At 37.0% G+C, this 15,082-nt stretch overlaps 1 long non-coding RNA gene across 6 annotated transcripts in view; it reads right to left on the reverse strand.

Annotated features, from left to right (window-relative positions):
• Positions 1–7,309, reverse strand: part of Gm33860 — a 91,709-nt gene extending 84,400 nt beyond the window's left edge. For 3 of the 6 annotated variants that reach the window (XR_877261.1, XR_003952582.1, XR_386133.2), the window contains exons 1-2: positions 7,249–7,309; positions 7,021–7,088 (exon numbers count right to left, since the gene is read on the reverse strand). This is a non-coding gene — a long non-coding RNA (predicted gene, 33860). Of the gene's footprint in view, positions 1–7,020 lie in introns of all 6 variants that reach the window. The other 3 variants (XR_877258.3, XR_003952583.1, XR_877257.1) reach the window with 3 other exon arrangements.
• Between the last annotated feature and the right edge of the window lie 7,773 nt (positions 7,310–15,082).

Genomic DNA, 15,082 nt, shown 5'->3' on the forward strand with positions numbered 1-15,082 from the left:
ACAGGAAGTAGGAATTGATTGACAATTTTGAATAATTGATCTGTGAACAATTATTCCTAAAGTGCTATGTACTGTAAAATTGCAATAAAAGCTCAGATCCAAACTTAAAAAAAGAAAATTCTGGAAGGAACCATTTCAATCATTTCAATTCCTTCTGAAACAAGGAATTGCTCCCTCTGAGAAACACATCCTGAGCTATATGTAGTCAAATATGTTTCCTGGTTAAAGAGTTGCTAGGTCAACACTAGAACAACATGGATAATATTTTCTATGTCTGAAGTTCTTTCTTCTTTCCTAGTGTTCTCATATACCACCACAACATTCTGTTTCCTTCCTGGTATCTCAGTTTAATGCTGATAAGTTTAGACTTCATGAGCCCTTTCATGAACAATGGTGTAGGTCTAATCTATCTAGCTTTCACTAGAGGATCATATTCCACCATGGTTATCATTCTAAAGCACGGACATATTGCCTGATTTTCTTGATCTAATTACTTAAATAGCCTCCAAATGCCTACTAAGAATCTGCAAGTGTGTCATTCTTTTTTTTATTTTTAATCTGTTTATTTATTTATTTATTCATTCATTCATTCATTTATTCATTTCTTTTTTCTTTTTTATTAGATATTTTCTTCATTTACATTTCAAATGCTATCTCAAAGCACCCTGTATATTTAAGCCTTTCCTTATAGTTATGCTGTTCCTCCATGTAAATCCATTACACCAGGCTTACTTGTAAGTTTTCCATTCCAAAAAAAAAAAAAAAAAAAAAACTCCTGGAGACTTCCAGAGTCTTCATGTGAGTCGTAGAGTTCAGTTCTTTCTGTCTGGAAAAGCTCTACTTTTCCCCAGCTTAGATCTCATATATCATCCATGTCTTAACTGAAATTTCAATTTTTTCTTTCTCTTTGAAGACTTCCCCTGCAATCTCAAAGTATTTGCCTCTTCTTATCTTCAGCCACATTTATTACTTGCATTAATCATGTTGGCACAATGTAATCATTAGTGATTCCACTGACTTCTTCATCTGCATTTCTTTTGTTTACCCAGCTGTGTAGTAAGTCTCACAGAACAGCCACAGTAAGTGCCTATAAGACATATCTATTTATATATATTTTGTGTCTGAAATTTTACAGCAGTGCCTCCTGGCTCCCTGGATTAAGTCCAGATATTTGTAAGGCCCTCCATATGTGACCCAGGTCTATGTTTTTGATGTTTATTTATAACAGTGTTTGTTGTTTTCTTCTTTCAAATTTTAAGTGGGAGTCATTTACTGTAGTGTCTTAGGCTTTTGTTTTTTTTTCTTACATTTAACCAGCCTTTAAAATTATCCATTGATTTCCTCTACATACCTTTCAACCTGTCCATTTTTATTTTGATGCTTCTAGTATTATAAGCCTAAAGAAGTATTCAGCATGTTCTAAAAATGAATTTTCTCTCCTGATTGATATTCTAGTATGCAATTCTTTCAGTAGATGTCCAGTGTATAAATGTTAGGTTAAAAGTTAATTTGGAGTCAGCAGCAGATTTTAACCACTCAGATAGATGACCGTGTCCTGCAAGAGACTATGGAAAGAACAGAGGATGGCTCTGCACCAGAACACTAAAGATAATTACTACTTAATCATTGGTTTGTCTGTTTTGTTTGGTTTCAAATACCTGATAAAGACCATGTGCTCAATGCTCGCTCGTTTCACAGCTGGGAAGTATGCTGTGTCACATTAGAAGTTGGAAAGAAATGGATATTCACAGTGGAAATATTCTAAAATTGGTAACAGGACACTCCAGCCTTGCCTCACCTCACCTTGCCTTGCCTCTCTTCTCCTCCCATCCTCTCCCAGCTCTTCCTTCTTCTTTCCTCCCTTTCCCTCCCTCTCCTCCCTTATCTTCTCCCTTCTCCTCCCCTCCCCTCTCATCTCCTTTCCTCCCCTATTTTGTTCTAAGCTTGTTCTCTCTCCCCCTCTCTCCATTCCTCACTCCTTCCCACCTCTCTCCTCTCTCGTATTCTCTCTTTATTTCTGTCTTTCTCTCTTTCCTTCTGTGTCCTTCCTCCCTTCCCTCCTCCTTGCTTGTGATGAGCATGATATAAACAAGTTTGCTTTAGACTATCTTCCCACCCCCTTACTCTGAAGCCTTCCCACAGGCCCACAGTGAAATGCCCATAGACATTTAAAAGAGCCAGTTCCCTTGTCTCTGCCTTGGAACCATTCAGAAACAGAACTTTGTCTTGGAAAGGAAGTACGATTTTCAGAGACATTAGACTCATTTGGAGCAGGGGCCCAGTTTCTTCAGCCGAGCACCTTGGAAGATTAAGTTAAAAAGTATGGAGTGACTCTGAATAATTGCAGTGCTTTGTGAGAAGCGTTACGGTCTTTTAGTGGAGAGGTTTTGCCAGCAGTTATGGATAGTCCTGGAGAAAGGAGAAGCACAAACTCATGGAAGACTTTGCAATGCCAAAGTGAATTTCTAGAAAAGAAAGCTTAGATCTGTTGCTGCTCTTTTCTTACCTCCTTAACATCATGGGAATGGTTTTAATACATTCCCACCTTTCTGGCTTTTACAGAGAGGAGTTTTTTTTCTCATCTGCCTTTGCAGTGTAATTGTATGTGCCTTTAAATTGAGTTGTAAAAACCTCACTCTGAGAACCAGCACATAAAAGAAAGGAACCAAAGAGACATGGGAACTTCAACTCTCATTTTATAGATGGAAAAAAAATCCTGAGATTCAAACTTAATATATTACCTTTCAGCTCTAATCAGAAGCTATTGGAAAACATTTATTGATCCTATATTATTATTGTAATTTCATGCTGAGCTACTTAAAAGATACAAAAGAAATAAAGCAAGATGACACCAGGACTTCTGACCTTACAATCTATTTTTATAGAAAATCAGAGTCTAACTGAGTGCCTGACATAAGAAACAGCACAGAATAGCAACTATTTAACCATTAACTACACCTATTATTTCACTCTGTAATGTTGGTGATGGTTGTTGATACTGCAAGATTCTATCAACAAAGACCTGGTTATTTCTCACTTCCCATGTCTTATCAGCCAGTTGTTTTTGATGCTTTTGTATATAGACACACACACACACACACACACACACACACACACACACACACACACAGTCACCTTATTTTCATTTCTTTGTCAGTTATGCTATTGAAAAGTGTGTTATGATGTGCCCCTTATCTTCTTGGGGTCTTCACCGTGGCCTTGCCACATTTGCTGACTGGGTCCTGACTTGACTCACAGAACTTTCCTTTAGCTTCTCCCCAAAAGACAGAATCTAGATCTAGTTCTTTAGGGCTGTTCCTCTTCCCAATGCTTCCTCAGGATTTCTTCAATAGCAATGTCTTTGTAAGACTTCCTGCTCCTCTATGATTTACCCTTGGCCATGATCACTGCCACTTGCTAAAATTGTTTTTTTTTTCCTTCTACATCTTCTCCATTCTCAGCTCTGTACTTCTGTTGGAGCAGGGCTAAATTTGATATCTTTGTTATTTTATAACCTGAGTTCATGTGAGTGTATGACATTAATCACATGGTAGTAATGAGAAGCTCTTTGAATGTTGTGAACTGAGTAAATGATTAAATCAATTGTATTATAGAAGGTTACATATGACATACAAGCTGAAATATATCTGGCTGATAAAACTGGCTTCTCTGGGAGATCCAAATATAACACTCAGAAACCATAAATAGATATTTTCATGAGGTAAAACTGATACTAATATGAAAATAGAGAGTTAATCTACTGGGTGGAAGTTGTAGATTGATGAGAAAATTATTAAGAGATTGGCAATTTGGCTAATAGACTGTTTAGTTGAGAGAGAAGAATATTTAGCGGATACTTGATGATGTCAAAACATGGATTAGTTTAGATTTTGATCCCTGCATTTAATCCCTAACACACACACACACACACACACACACACACACACACGCACACACACACACACACACACACACACACACACACACACACTCACACACACATACACACACACACACACACATACACACACACACACACACACACACATACACACACACACACACACACACACACACACACACACACACTCACACACACATACACACACACACACATACACACACACACACACACACACACACACGCACACACACACACACACACGCACACACACACACACTCACACACACATACACACACACACACACACACATACACACACACACACACACACACATACACACACACACACACACACACACACACACACACACACACGCACACACACACACACATTACTGCAGATGGATGAAGGACTTCTTCTTAATCAGCACGAGCCTCTGCTTCATCAGCATTTGACTTGAAAGGAACTTTTGAATGCTTTTATTAGCAACATGATCTTGATATACTGCCCAGGTTGGCCTGGAACATGTTCTGTGGCTCAGGAAAGTCCTAAATGTATTGCTATCCTCTTGATTCGTGCCCTTGAGTACTCGGATTATAGGTGTATGCTAACTTGCCCAGCTTTGACAATATTTCTTAAAATCATCCTTGACAGACCACATGTCAAGAGAACATAAGCTAACAGACTCTACAGTAATGCCAAAGCAATGGGCCCCTGTGGCTCAGGCCTACAATTGTAATAAAAAGTTTTGAAACTCCCTAAAACTCAGTTTTCTTCTACAAACAAACAAACAAACAAACAAACAAAAAACTATGGGTATGAAAGCAGATGTAGTTTCTAAAGAAGCAGCAGTAATGTGGTTCCAGAGCCTAAGTAAAAACAAGCACTTAACAAATTGCCCCACCCTATCCATAACTTCCTTTACATTTGTGTCTTAGCACTGCACTTCCCTGTATCACTTAGTATTCACACTTTTCATTCTGAGGTAGAAAGGTTCAGCCTGAGTTATGAGCACTTGTTAAATTAGTTTCCTGATTGTGGTTTTTGATTAAATGTCATGTAAGATTCAAAGAAGAAATAAATAATCAAGCAGACATGATGTTCTACCACAGAGATACTTGGAACATGAATGGAGTTTAGGAGTTCTGGCACTGTCACTTTTACATGAAGGGACAGGGCAGCGTTCAGAACAACTCAATTTTCTGCAAATCACTTGGTTTTTTTTTTTTTTTTTTTTAATGCTTAAAGATGATAAACCAACAAATATTTGGTATTCATTCATGACAAATGTGTTTCATGCAGCAAACAAGAGATTCAATGACAGCAGCTTCACAACAAGGTTTGTTTGGTCCTCAGTGTTGAGTTATCCTAGAATAGTGTGCAGATGCCCACTGGGGTGGGACCATGAGGGTAAGTAGAGAAATGAAGGTCAGAACCCAGAACAGGAGGGGAAAAAATAGAGTGGACAGAACAGAGAGGATATCTTAGCAAACTGTAGGCATTTTTCAAAGAATAATATGAGCTCAGTACAGTGAAAAGCAGAACAAAACTCTCAGATAGAGATTTTCTGGACAGAGCAGAGCCCACCACACAGATGTGCACTGTCAAGCATGAAAGTAACATCTGACTGTGGCTAAGATATCTCTTGATTGAAGATTCCCAGATGATGGACTGGGTAGTGTGAGGCTACCTTTGGTCTTTTATAACAGACCGTGTAGGGGGATAGGTAAAAAGTCTGCCATCTTTATTGAGGAGGAGGGTGAAAGAATAAATCATCAATTTTTACCAGGTAAGAGGACAAATGAGAAAGATTTAAATATTCAAACTGACACAGTAAAGTTAGAGAGCTCTCACAGAGTGCAGTGTTCATCCTCATGTCAATGAACATTTTAAGCTTATGTTGTCCTGTGGGAGAGATGGTTGAACTGTCATTTCTCAACTTTCAAACTTCCATTTGCTACAAAGTGTGGCTCCAATTATACTCACTGGCCTGTTCTTCTCCTCATGAGAAGGCTTGATTTAGGAGCCTGAACAATAGTGGCACAACTAAAAGAAACTGAATTCGGACTAAAATCCTAATATTATGTATTTTCCAAATTAAAATTATCAGATAATTTTTATTATACAAAATAATGCCAAATTAATTAGCAAGGAAACAGATGACTAAATGTACACATCTTAGAACTCTCAGCAACAGGAATGTATCAGATACAAATTTGTTGTTCTGATACACAGTGCACTGCTGTGTGTTGGCTTACCAATGGTCCAATTATTGTAATTTATGTGCAGGTAATACTCCAAAATAAAAGTAATCATTTATTAAATTTGATTTAAGTAGTTTTAATTCTGTGTATGTGTCTGTGTGAGGACAGACATGTACATGAGTGGTCAGAGTTTTCAGAATGCATTGGAGCTGGGTTTGTAAGCCAACTGATGAGAGAGAGAGAGAGAGAGAGAGAGTTGCATAGTAAACTTAGGTCTTCTCAAAGATTTGTACCTACATTTAAATGATGATCCACTCTCCAACCCATTACAATCACCTTAAATTACATATGATCTATTAGAAAAAAGAAACCAATGGTGGAAGTTTTGCTTATTCAGTTGCAAATGACTGGCCAGATATTTAGAATAGTGAGCCACATTTTGAAAAGCTAAGCATGATCTCCTTTCATGATTTGGAACCCATAGAGAGGGGTGTTGCAGGCCTTGACTGCTTTGCCCTATCCCTCTTTCCGACAGTTCCTTCCTATGTGTAGATCCTGAATGGTCTGTGAATGCTATAATTTCCACCACATCAGTAGGATGGGTGAACAGACTATACCTTGTTCCGAACTATTCTGCACAGCTTTGTAAATTAACACAAAGAATAAAGTCTGCCTGACAGACACTAAACAGTGCACAAGATTCTCTGCCAATGACAGAAATTTTAAAAATGAAATCTATTTTTAAAGCTTCTCTGTTTTACTAAAGGCTAAAATAATGAGGTAATATTTTCTCCATTGTTTTGAACTTTAGTTTCCTTTGGACATAATGTACACAAGTAAGATCCTACAGGTTAAATGACTGGAATGTCTATCCTTGTACAAAAGAAAACAAACCAAGGCACAAAACTTACCTCAGGGCCCATGTTCTTATTGTTCTGTGAGGAGAGTCTTTCCCCTCACCACCACAGAGTCCACATTCCTAAAAACAAAATGAGCAACTGGGATTCTCTTTTCAGTTCTTTAAAGAACAAGCCCTTTATTTTGCTTTATTTTACTCCTCTCACTTTTCAGTAATTGCCACATTCAAAGAATAGGAGCCCAGACTGGCTAAAAGGGGTGAAGAGATTTCAGGAACTTACATAGCTTGTCTCCTTGGGCACATCCACAGCTGAATGCCTTAGCTTCCCTGCCAGGATGGTTACTTTAACACTTAATTAGTATGTGTACCAAACAAAACTCGCTTCTGGGCAGCACAAACACACACACACACACACAAAGAGAAAGAAAAAAGAAAGAAAGAAAGAAAGAAAGAAAGAAAGAAAGAAAGAAAGAAAGAAAGAAAGAAAGAAAGAAAGAAAGAAAGATGATTTCTCCCACTACCCCACAAATAAATAGACTGGTTTCTTCCAAAAATATTCAAAGAAAACACTGTGCTTGCCTGGGGCAGAGGCCAGATGCCTTGACTTGCAGCTTCCTTCCATCAAAGCTGTGCAGTTTGGAAATTAAAATCTACAGCAATAATGAAACATATTAAAATGCATGCAAAGTCTTGAGGGCTTATAATATGCTAAAAACTGGCAATGCATGTTTACATCCATATATCAACTTGGATGTGCTGAAAAGATTTAAAGTGTAAAATATGCAAATATGTGTCATATTGTCACACTTGGTCTCTCTAATGGAACTCTCTTTCATCTCCAGTCTTCTTAATTTCATGAATATTGCATGGCCCTCACACCTTTTACTCCTGCTGTTGCTAGGCTGAGAAGATTATGAAAATATGTTAATAGTAACTTTCATCAAATAAAAGTTGCAATATTCCAAATAAAGCATTTTCCCTCCTCTTAAAACACAAATGGTGAAGGGTTTCATGCTATTTTGTTTCCCTATGGGAGACTCGATAACTATAGGCCAATTAAATTAATGAGCAAAGACATGCAGATGGCAATATTTGAGCATAATTCTAGCTAGCTGCATGTAGAGGCAGGTACAATGTACAGTGTCTTTTAAAACATGTTTAAGGAGTGAAAATATCCTTGTATGGAATTATCTAAAATATAAGGGAATGATTTCTAGGGTATGGGGATATACAGAAGAATCTATACCCCAATATACAGTTATTGAAACAAACAAGCAGGTGAAAGAGTGAGGAATTCCTATTCAAGTTCAAAGATGAAGACCAGTGAAAATAGTAGAAGCCTAACAAACCATAACGGAGGAAGGGATGCATTCTGTCTAACCTGGGCACATAGTTCTCAGTATTCAGAATGACTGCTTGATTCTCTCTCTAGGATATCTATTGAAGGGCTAATTCTGATCTCATCTATGGGCATCCCTAGCGATGGAGAGGAAGGCAAATCTATAAGAACCATTCTATCTCAGATCTATTATACCAATGAGAAAGAAGTGCAGTTTATGAGGAAGCAAAGAAAATCCCATAGTGAATAATATTTACGGTTGTACAATAGAAAACAAATCTCTAAGTAGATATTCTGTAAATTGGATAAGTAGTAGGTTCAAAAAATATTTTATGTTGGTAAGACCCAAGGGGGGGGGGGGAATAAAACAAAATTAAGCAAGTCTTCATAGGTGATACTTCTGTGACCCAAAGAAGTATCTTCTGGACTCTGAGAAACCAAACAGACTGTACCAGCAATGGATCCCAGCCTGCAGGAATGGGATGATTATGAGTTCCAGGTCAGGCTGGAATGCCTAACGGACTCAGTCTTAAAGTGACAAATTGTATGAGGGGGCTGTTTGGAGGAACAGAAAGAAAGGAAAGACTCAAGCAAGAAGAAAGAGTGACAGCAGCTCAATATTTCCAACTTTTGAAACTCTTGTTGGCAAAACTGAAACACCGGAGATCCAGGCTCTACAGAAGGGAAGCATTTGAGATTAGTGTATGTAAAGCTCAGGGCAGCACACACTATAGCTGAAGATGGATAAATGTTCCCAGATATTGCAAAAAAGCCATAAATCCATAACTGGCCTTGAGTTGCCGTTCTGTTATTCCTGTGTTGTTGTTTTTTTTTTTCCTGGTACTTTTGTTTTTCTCATTTCCCTAAAATCATTCTACTATTAGAAATCTTCAACTAGAAAAGTAAAATGTAAAGTGAACATTATGAAAAAATAAAAAGGAGATGGAAATAGAACACAGGTCTATATATTGTTTTGTTTATCTACCAATGATTTCTTTCTGTGACTAAAGTAATAGACAATCATAGGAAATTCTTATATGATAGAGAAAAAAACCATCTCTTCAAACATAAGTGATGCAAAATTTAGATACTTTTTAACAAATTCATATGCTTTTTTCCTAAACCAAATATCATTAATAGTTCCGTCCGTTGTCAAGGATGCTTCTACAATCTTTATTTGTGCTTTCATTTTATCTTGTATATCTTCATCAACACTCTTCATTTCATTTGTATAAATATTTCATAAAGTAATATAAAGAAAGAATAAAATATTATCCATGTATTATTGTCACACTTTTAAAGAAACATTTAGATAAATTCATTGTAAAGAGAAAATGGCAGTACTCACCACAGGTAATAAAAATACACATTTACTAAGTTTAAGATAAAAAGACTAGTAAAGTTTAGGATAATAGAAAGAGATAAGAGAAATTATCTTATAATTTCATTACATTTCTCCTTTTGTACTCCCCTTCTTCCCTAAAATTGATTAGATTCTTAAGGAAATATGAAGAAATTTCAATAAAGATATGTTTTTATTATAAAAAATAATTATGAATAAATATTGGTCAATTTGATTTAAAGATCACATAAGGAATATTTATCACATGGTACTTCTTTATTATTAACGGATTTTATGTTTTATATGTCAGTTAAAACAATCTTAAATCAGAAGAGGAAATAAAGCATATTTCAACAATCAAAAGACCTACTTTCAAATTTTCAGACAGATAATGAAAAAATGAGTTATAAAATGTCTGTACTTACATTTTTACTTGCAAGATGTATGAAAAGTACAAGAAAATATTTTTAAAAGAAGAAAATAGGACTTTAGAAATACAAATTACAAAAAAAAAATTACATAAAGTCAGTGGGAAATAATTCAAGTATTGATATATAGCATTGACAGTGCACAGAGATGGGTAGATAATAAGGTGTTCATAATGAAGACACCAAACCTGAAGGACAAGAACAAGAACAGGGCTCTAGGAAACAGATGAGTACACGAAGAAGCCTGGGAATAGGACTCTGTAGCTACAATTTGCACAAGATAAAGGCAAAATTTGCCATAATCGATAATACACCACTATACAGACTCAGGGACAAGAAGATATACACAATATAGAGTAACACTAAGATGTATCTCAGAGAAATTGTTGATATTAAAATTCAGAAAAATAATCCTACCAGGGGATACTCAGGTTTTCATAGACAATCATGCTTAAACCTCACCTTAAGGGTGCTAGATGTTAACGGTATCAGTGAAGTATGGGGTGGCATCTTCAGTCTTTCACAAGTATCAGCTCTGCCTTGGTTCTACACATATGAAATACCCATAAAGGCTAATGTCAAATTTGGGATATTTTAAGGCAGAAGATAAGGCAATGTATCTCTCAAAGGTCTTGGTTAATAGACTGAGTGTACATTGCAGGCCAAAAATGAAACTCCTTATAAAATGTCTGTGGCAACTTCTAATCAGCAGAAAAGTGTTGAAAATGTCACCGTAAAAAGATACTGCCTATGAAAGCAAAGCTAGCATTGTCTTCTTTCAGGTTTTCCAAAAATAAAGGTAGCAGGGCTGAGGGGAGGATTGTACTGTGGCTCTGTGGAAGATCACTTGCCTACATAAATTCTGTGGTACTTAGCAACAGAGTAGAAAATACAAAAAATGTCTGAGAAGAGGTGTGGAGAGAAGAAAAGAGAAGAAATGAAGGGAGGAGAGGAGAAGGGAACGAGTGAATGGGAGCAGGGAAGAGACAAATGCAATGCCAAGTTATACTGAATTATATATCTCATGTAGGTATTGAGGGTCTAACAATAACACAGAAAGAAGATAAAATTTTTGATTAATTTTATACTTTTCTGAGTTATGTGTCTTTTTAATATTTCACCACAAAGGAAAGAGTACATAAATATAGGGGAAATAGATAAAAGCATGAAATAGAATAATGGGTGTAAAGCTGGATTCTATTAAATAGAAATGAACTCAATAATTCAAACAGAAGACAGTCATGTTCATATCAGAATAAAATGCTACTGCTATTTATAAGAGACACATATAAAAAGACAAGGAAAGCTTGTGATTCAAGCCAACTTGTCAAGCAATGCAGATCTTGAAGAAAAAGTCTATGAGGGAGAATACAATATAATAAATTCACAAATTAACAAATTATTAAATTACCCAATGATATAACTGTCTAATACAACATGAACATATTACAACAAAAATAGTAGATATAAACTCAGATGCTTATGAAAGAAATAGTAATATAATAATAGTCAATTTCAAAATAAAATGAACATTACATTGTACATAAAATTAAGGGTAAAATGTATATACTTACTAATGTGATAGATCTGTAAATGTTAAAAAATTATTTAAGATTGTTAAGGATAAAGGCAAGGATGAAATAATTAAAAAAGAAGAACTAAAGAGAATATCTTGGTAGATTTTCATATATTAATGTATTGATTAATTAAACAAATAAAATTCATGTTCATACAAATTAGATGACAATTATAAATAGTTCAAAAGATAAGCTATGAAAACAACAAAAATTAAAACTTTCACAATAATGTGACTGTACTGGCTAGTTTTGTGTCAACTTGACACAGCTGGAGTTATCACAGAGAAAGGAGCTTCAGTTGAGGAAATGCCTCCATGAGATCCAACTGTAAGGCATTTTCTCAATTAGTGATCAAGGGGAAAAGGCCCCTTGTGGGTGAGACCATCTCTGGGCTGGTAGTCTTGGGTTTTATAAGAGAGCAGGCTGAGCAAGCCAGGTGAGGCAAGCCAGTAAAGAACATCCCTCCATGGACTCTGCATCAGCTCCTGCTTTCTGACTTGCTTGAGTTCCAGTCCTGACTTCCTTGGTGATGAACAGCAGTATGGAAGTGTAATCTGAATAAACCCTTTCCTCCCCAACTTGCTCCTTGGTCATGATGCTTGTGCAGGAATAGAAACCCTGACTAAGACAAATTGGTACCAGCAGAGTGGGGTATTCCTGTGACAACCTGACCATGTTTTGGGGAGGACTGTGGAAGGACTTTGGAACTTTGGGCTTGAAGATCCATCCGTTGTTAAGAGCTCTGTCAAATGTTGTGTAGGAGCTTGGAAGATAATGTTGAGAACACTGCAGAAGATGGAGGTCTGGTTTGTGAAATTTCAGAGGGAAAATTAAAGACTCTTTTCAGGGCCATTGCTGTTTTGATTGTGAAGATTCTGTAGTTCTGGTTAGCTGGGGCTGAAGAATCAGCTGTGATTAACAAGATACCAGAACTACCAAAGCAAAAACTTTGCATTACTGGGACTATTGATGCTGGTTAGCTGGAGCTAAGAAATTAGCGGTGATTAAGAAGAGACCAGCATCATTGAGGTGACATCTTCTGGGAAGTGTTTTCTGAAAGCACAAAGAGGCTGTGTTCCAGAGATGGCCAAGGTTGTACTCCTGCTGCAGTGGGACTTGGTAATATGTAAGGGTCACCCAGGTGGTACTGGTTTTGAAGGCATGAAGGGGTCACGCAAAGCAGCTGAGGATCGGTACTGTGAGAAGCCATGGTAGGCCATTGGTGAAGGTGCAGCCTCAGTTGCAATTGAAGGCCCAGGACTGAAGGGGTCATGCAGTGTTTTGGAGATGCCAGTACCATGAGATGACCACCAAGAGCAGCAGCAGCAGTGGGGTACAGGCATCTGGAGCCTAGAGGATGATGCGTGTGCTACAAAGGGCATGGCTGGAGAAGTGACCCAAGCCCTTGGAGGAGCCCAGAAGATTGTGAGTTGGATCCCAGACATTGGACGGTTGGAGATTGACTTTTGCTTTTGATTGTGACTGTGCCCTGATATTTTCCCTCTTGAAGGAAGAAACTGTTTTAGTGGAGCCCACAGTTAAGAGACTTTTAATTGTAAAAAGACTTTGGATTTTTAAAAAGATGGATATTTTAAAGAAATTGAAATTTTAAGAATATGTAAAGGCTGTGGGACTTTTAAAGTTATTTAGATCTTGGGGATGAATAAGATTGTAAGGGTTGAGGCTTACTAGTGATGTTTTTGTGTGTCAAGTTGACAAGGGGTCAATTGTACTGGCTAGTTTTGTGTCAACTTGACACAGCTGGAGTTATCACAGAGAAAGGAGCTTCAGTTGAGGAAATGCCTCCATGAGATCCAACTGTAAGGCATTTTCTCAATTAGTGATCAAGGGGAAAAGGCCCCTTGTGGGTGGGACCATCTCTGGGCTGGTAGTTTTGGGTTTTATAAGAGAGCAGGCTGAGCAAGCCAGGGGAGGCAAGCCAGTAAAGAACATCCCTCCGTGGCCTCTGCATCAGCTCCTGCTTCCTGACCTGCTTGAGTTCCAGTCCTGACTTCCTTGGTGATGAACAGCAGTATGGAAGTGTAAGCCGAATAAACCCTTTCCTCCCCAACTTGCTTCTTGGTCATGATGCTTGTGCAGGAATAGAAACCCTGACTAAGACAGTGACCAACAATATTACTCAAATCTGTAATAAAAAAATTCTATCAAAATATTGTAAGTGTAATGGACTTATAGATTTGTAAACATTTTAAGTACATCACTATCCTGCTATTTTACAAGGACATATAAAGACAGCAACTTACTAAATTTATTGTAAGGAACAAAGGTTTTATAACAATCTCACCTGAACCAAATGTGAAAATTACTCTAATTCTATAAAGAAAATTTGGCAATAAAATTATATCAAAGTTTATTCTATCCCGAGTTCATCTATGTGGCTATTTTCCTCTTCTCAGCTTTTTTAGTCCCTGTCCTGTGCATCCCAATCAAAACCTCCTTTCCTCCATTCTGACTCTTTGCCAACTGGAAATTCTGCCTTAGACTCCTTCCCTACCTTTTGGTTCATTAGTGTTTTGTTTGTTTGTATGTTTGTTTTTGTTTGTTTTTTATTGAAAAGTAAGGCTTCCACACAGTACATAGGTGATTATCTTTACATCTCTTCTTTTTAGTATAATAGGGGGTTTCTCTAAAATAAATAAACTATATACAATAAGAAGAATTATAAAAACTATCAGGTAAGAATTATAATTACAATGTTCAGGCATATGTGTTTGACAGAGTTGGAGAAAGTATTCTACTACCCATACTATCACGGTAAACCCAAAGTTCTGTATTTAAATTATTTTTATTATAATTTGCATTTGTCAACCTCTGAATATCTTTTTAGACCTTAAAACATTTTCTTAAGCTTAAGTGTAAGACTATAACTATCTAGTCTTCAACCCCATCATAGACCTCAGAAGGATAAAAATTACTTGAGTAATCGGGAGTGCAGAGCAAGCAGCTTTCAAAACTATAGAAAGGACAGTGGTTGCTGGATACCTGGACAATTATCCAAGATATCTCTGAATTATTGAACAAATCTTCAGCCTTCTGGCCCAAATATCTGACAGAAGATTTTGTGAAGCAGAAATTATAAAGGACTGCCTACTCTGTCTTGGTAAAGTCAACTTCCCTGTATCTTGGTTGCCCAGATCTTGAACAGCATTCTGTCTGTGGTTGAAGCAAGGGCAATTTCTTTATCTAGTCACCAGCTTGCCTTATTTGATGCAGGTTCCATATGGAGGCCTCTTTGACACACATACTCTTCTTTGAAGTAGTGTGGGGGTGCTGCCAGGAACAGACATGTCTCACTCTCTAAAAGGCCATCTATTAATAAAACATCTTTAAATACCATATTCTGTAGATTACTGAAGTTTGTGAAGACCATCTAGCTATCTACAGGATACCTGCATGGGTAAGTGTTG

This window comes from Mus musculus, chromosome 18 (genome assembly GCF_000001635.26).
Source record: "Mus musculus strain C57BL/6J chromosome 18, GRCm38.p6 C57BL/6J".
In the NCBI taxonomy this organism is placed as follows: Eukaryota; Metazoa; Chordata; class Mammalia; order Rodentia; family Muridae; genus Mus; species Mus musculus.